The sequence below is a fragment of the Piliocolobus tephrosceles genome, chromosome 12 (assembly GCF_002776525.5).
Source record: "Piliocolobus tephrosceles isolate RC106 chromosome 12, ASM277652v3, whole genome shotgun sequence".
NCBI classification, from domain to species: Eukaryota; Metazoa; Chordata; class Mammalia; order Primates; family Cercopithecidae; genus Piliocolobus; species Piliocolobus tephrosceles.
Genome location: NC_045445.1, coordinates 80,214,408 through 80,220,334, shown reverse-complemented (window position 1 = coordinate 80,220,334; position 5,927 = coordinate 80,214,408). Strand labels below are relative to the sequence as shown.

The 5,927-nt window shown below is 38.4% G+C and overlaps 1 pseudogene; it reads right to left on the bottom strand.

Annotated features, from left to right (window-relative positions):
• Nucleotides 1-808: 808 nt before the first annotated feature.
• LOC111535817 lies at nucleotides 809-2,381 on the bottom strand (annotated as a pseudogene).
• Between the last annotated feature and the right edge of the window lie 3,546 nt (nucleotides 2,382-5,927).

Sequence of the window (5,927 nt, the reverse complement as noted above, 5' to 3'; positions counted from 1 at the left end):
CCAACCCATTCAGCATAAAGCTCCTCCCTAAACCCTTCCTCCTTCAAAGTGTCTGTCTCTGGTCTTTGCCAGAGGCTGTGCTTTCCAGCCTGCTGGATGGCCACCTTGCAGATTGCAATCCTTTATAAGTCTCTGTTTCTAAATTTATAGATCTTATGATTTTTTCTTTCTTTCTTTCTATTTTTTTTTTTTTAGATGAAGACTCTCTCTCTTGCCCAGGTTGGAGTGCAGTGGTGCAATCTCAGCTCACTGCAACCTCTGCCTCATAAGTTCAAAGGATTTTCCTGCCTCAGCCTCCCAAGTAGCTGGAACTACATGTGCGTGCCACCACACCCAGCTAATTTTTTGTATTTTTAGTAGAGACAGGGTTTCACCATGTTAGCCAGGTTGGTGTCGATCTCCTGCCCTCATGATCCTCCCACCTGGTCCTCCTAAATTGCTGGGATTGTGGGCGTGAGCCACGGTGCTCAGCCTGATCTTGTGAACTTTTAATTTAACACCTCCAAGTGTACAATCACTGAAGCAGCTGGGGGAAAATGTTGAGTAAACTTGATTCTAAAATTGTGGAAATAAAAAATAAAAACAGCATGAATTAGTTTTAAGTCTAGAATCAAACTACAAAAACATCAGTTTTTATTTTTGAAGACTTAAACCTGCTTTATTCTCTTATAAATTATAATATAAAAGGTTCCTGTTTTAATGACAAACTTCAAACAGTACTGAAAAAAGTTTGTGTCAATGGACAAAAAGAGTCAGTACCTCTGGGCAGGGCCTCAAAGAGCACCACCCAGGTTGAGGGATGGTTTTCCTATTGCTGGGCCACAAGTGCCTTCCTATTGACTTCACCTTCTCTAGACACGTGTTGAGGTGGCTGTGGGTCATCTCCATCTCCTCAATCTTGTCCAGTGCTGTTTATAAACTCTCATTGTACTTTCCCCTTTCCTACTTTGAGTTCATCTTCAACTTTCACTAATTTGCTTATTGGTATCTCTCTGTATTTTGATGAACTGCAAGTCTGAGCCTTTCTGCAGCACCACCAGGTCACCTGCTGTACCATCATCCCTGGAGGACTCCTGCTATTCTTTCTCTTACTGCAACTACAGTTTCCTAAACTGTGATGGTAGCTCTTCCTTTTCTCCAGCAGGTTTTTGTAGCTTTATGTGGCCCCTTTCTTGCTGACCCCAAGACCTGAGCAGCTTCCTGAGACACAACAGTGATGGCTTAACCACTGATTCATGATTGACATTACCACTGCAAGTGCCATTGGGGATTATAACTAAGCCATGCTTACAATAAGTTCATCCCTTTGTCAAAGGGCTTAAGTTTATCTATTGTATGCTGCAGTGCACTACACATATGTTTCTGTCTTTCTATCTTCTTTGATCATTCTTCATTATCTCTATAAAATTCCACCATCTGTTCCTCCTGTTCTTCAATAACAAGCTTGAGGGTATCTATCTGGTGGGCTAAATTGTTCTTGTTGTATAACTATGCACTGGAAACCACGGCTTTCTTATATTTCTCTTTCACTTTAGACAAAGACAAGTCACTCAGTTAGGTGTCTGGACCTGTTAAGCTGCTGGTGTCCCCACTTCCTTATCTGGATCAATTTCCACTTAGTGTGTTTGTTGCACAGCAGAATTTCAAGATAAAGGCCTTGTATAATTTTTAGCATACTGTTTGTCAGATTTTTCATCCAACTCTTTTCATTGTTCCAGTTTGCTCATGTGTATATCTCTTGCTTTTGCCCAGGCAACTCATTTTACTCTCAGCCTTGCCTCTGCCTTTTTGGCATGTTACTCAAAGCTTCATCTTCTCTGCAGAAAATCAGGCTTTCATGGATGTTTTCCTTCCAGAACCAGAAGTTTCTATCTTGTTTCTTTTCTTTTTTTGAAGTCTTCTGGTAGAATATTAAATTTATATTTCAATTAGGTTCTGGGCATTATGAAATAGGTATCCATATTTTCCCAATTAATTAATTTCTCAAAATAACTAGTCCTAATACAAAGTTGGAGGTTCATTTTTTCCCCTAGGGTATGCATTTATGATTTGTAACTAGATACCGAGCATTAAAGGAAAATATAATTTGTTCTCCAAGTTTATATTATTGCTGTGTTTACAATTTTTTAACAAAACCACAAATAGTTCATCAATATAGAAATGATTAAGGCACCATGGTTATTAAAAATTATAAAGTAAGGCTTTATCATGTGTACATTCTGGATTAGAAAATTACTGAGATGAGACATCTTTCCATTACCTTACTTTATTAATGAGGACTCTGGGATCTATCTCCCATCTTGTTTTTCAATAACCTTTTAACTCTGAAAGTAATTTCACTCTATGACACTGGACATAGGCTGTGATTGAGATGGGGCCATGGAAGCGTCAGCTTGTAACAAGGCTCACCTACAGGGGAAAGGGCAAAGGATCAAGGAATAAGGGCAAGGGGCCAGGGGCAAGGCTGGGGGCCAAGCATGCAGTGAGTAAATTCAGCCCCTCCAGGTAGGCTGGGCTAGAAGTGGCAGCTGCTGGCAACAGCTGGTGGTCAGTCAATCATGTTGGTGTCCCCTCAGATCCCTAGCTGAGTCAACATGAACTGCCCCCAGAGGACCTGCAGCCAAAGCATCAGGTGGAGGAGGTGAAGGAGGGGCAAGAGGTATCCTCTTTACAATGGCTTTGGATATATATTCAGAAGTGGGGTTCCTGGACCATGTGGTAGTTTTGGTTTTACTTTTTTGATAAATTTCCATTCTGTTTCCCATGGTGTCTTCACCAATTGTATTCCCACCAACATTGTACAAGAGTTTGCTTTTCTTCACATCTTTGCCAACATTTTTTATTTTTTATTTTTGGACAAAGGCCATCCTAAGAGATGTGAGGTAGCATCTCATTGTGATTTTGATTTTCATTTCTCTGAAGATTAGGGTTGTTGAATATCTTTTAATATATCTCTTGGCTATTGGTATATCTTATTTGGAGCAATGTATCTTCATTTCCTTTGCCCACTTTTTAATAGAATATTTTTATGTGTATGTGTGCTTGACTTGGAAGTTTCTTTTTTATTTTGGATATTAACTCCTTATCAGATAATATATTGTTTACAAATAGCTTTTCTCATTATGTAGGTTGCCTTTTCATTTTGTTGGTTGCTTGCTTTGCAGAAGTTTTTTAGATTGATATATTCCTACTTGTCTATTTTTGCTTTTGTTGTGTTATTCAAGACATCATTGCCAAGACCAATGCCCAGAAGTTTTTTCTCTATCTTGTTTCTAGGAGTTTTACAGTTCTAAGCCTTACATTTAAGTCTTTTATTAATTTTGAATTTTTTTGTGTGTGTGGCGTGAGATAATGGTTCAAGTTCATTCTTTTTCATATGGATATCCAGTTGTTTCAACATCATTTATTGAAGAGACTATCATTTCTCCATTGCGTATTCTTGGCATCAGTTGATCATATTTTTGTGGGTTTATTTCTGGGTTCTCTAGTTTGTTCCATTCATCTGTGTTTTTATTTTTACATCAGCATTATACTGTTTGGATTATTGTACCTTTATAACATATATTAAAATCCAGCGGTATGATGCTTCCAGCTTTATTCTTGCTCAGAATTGCTTCGGTTATATTCAGCCAAAATATTTTGTGGTCTTTTGTGGTTCCATATAAATTTTAATTATTTTCTATTTATGAAAAAAGTATTATTGGAATTTTTGATAGGATTGCATTAAATTTGTAGATTACTTTGACTAGTGCTGTCATCTTAATATTAAGTCTTACAATGCATGAATATATGATATCGTTTCATTTGTTTAAGTCTTTTTACATTTCTTTTCACAATGTTTTATAGTTTCCATTGTACATTTCTTTTGCCTTCCTGGTTAAGTTAACTTCTAACCAGCAGTGATATGCAAAGGGTAACTCATGGGACTTGGGTAAGACCCTTAAACTTGTTGGCATTAGGTAAAATTCAGCACATTCCCACCTGTGATGGTGATGGGAAGAGGGCCCCTCTGTTCGAGAAAAGTAGAGGAAAAAGTGAAAGAATCTTTGTCTTGCAACTTATGTACCAACTTGGCCACAGGGGATAGAGCACCAAACAGCATCTTGGGGTCCACAATGCCAGTCCTTGGATCTTGGATGGCATTTTTGAACCTGCCCTGGATCAGAGGGGAACCCAGTGCTTTGAAGGGTGAGTTCTAGGCCAGGCAGCATTCACCATACACTGACTGAAGTGCCCTTAGGACTTAAGGGAACATTAGCAATAGTCTGGCAGTAATCCCTGTGGGCCTGTAGTGGTGGCCACAGAGTGAGGCTCCACTAACTCTAGAAAAAGAAAGGAAGAGTAAGAAGGACTGCACTTTGTGGATTGAGTCCCAGCTCAGCCACAGTAAGCCAGAGAGCCTTCTAAACATTTTGACTGTGGTCACTGGCTCCTAAATGACACTGCTGGGCCAACTCAGGGACTAGGCTAAAGAGGACACCTTGAAGGAAAAGACACAAGTCTGGCTGGCTTTAGAACCTGCTGATTGCAGAGCCACAGGGCTTTGAGTGAACATGGGGAATAGCGAAGGAATATTTAAAGCAGGCCTTGAGTGAGAGCCAGTGGTGTGCTGGCATCAGGTCTGACTCATTATAATCCTAGTAGTTGTGGCCACAGAACAGAGAGACAGAGATTCCATTTGTTTGGGGAAATTAAGGGAAGATAACATAAGTCTTTGTTTGGTAATCCAGAGAATTCTCCTAGATCTTGTCTAAGACTGTCAAGATGGTACCACTGGTCATCAAGACCCACAGTGTTACTGAACTTAGGGTGTACCCTAATGCAGATACAGCTTAGATCATAACATCCAAGTTTTTTTTCAGATATCTGGAAAGCCTTCAACAAAAGGACAGACACAAAAAAGCTCAGAGTGTGAACACTAAAATAAACACCTAACTCTTCAATGACCTGTGCAGACAGATGTCTACAAGTATCAAAACCATTGAGAAAAACATGGCAGCACCAAATGAAATAAATACAGTACCAGGGGCCAATTCTAGAGAAACAGAGATATGTGACCTTTTAGACAGAGAATTTGAAATAGTTGTGTTGAGGAAGCTCAAAGAAATTTAAGATAACACAGAGAAGAAATTCAGAATTCTATCAGATAAATTTAACAAAATGATCAAAATAATTACAAAGAATTGGGCAGAAATTCTGGGAGTGAAAATGCAATTGCTACACTGAAGAATGCATTAGAGTCCTTTAACAGCTCAATGGATGAAGGAGAAGAAAGAGCTAATGAGCCTGAAGAAGGCTATTGGAAAATACACAGCCAGAGGAGACAAAAGAAAAAGGAATTTTAAAAATGAAGCATGCCTATAGAATCTAGAAAATAGCCTCAGGATAGCAAATCTAAGAGTTACTGGCCTTAAAAAGGAGATAGAGAAAGAGATAGGGATAGAAAGCGTATTCCAAGTAATAATATTAGAGAACTTTAAAGGCTAGGGAAAGGTATCAATATCCAAGTTCAGGAAGGTTATAGAACACCAAGCAGATTTAAGCCAAAGAAGATTACCTCAAAGCATTTAATAATCAAACTTCCAAAAGTCAAGGATAAAGAAAGGATACCAAAAGCAGCAAAAGAAAACAAGCCAATACACATGTATACATATGTAACAAACCTGCACGTTATGCACATGTACCCTAGAACTTAAAGTATAATAAAAAAAAAAAAAGAAAAAAAAAAAAAGAAAACAAGCCAATAACATACAATGGAGCTCCAATACATTTGATAGCAGACTTTTCAATGGAAACTTTACCGGCTAGGAGAAAATGGCATGGTATATTTAAAGTGCCAAAAACAAAGCAAAACAAAATGAAACAAAACAAAACAAAACCACCCTCTTACCCTAGAAGAGTATAGTTAGCAAAAATATCCTTCAAAC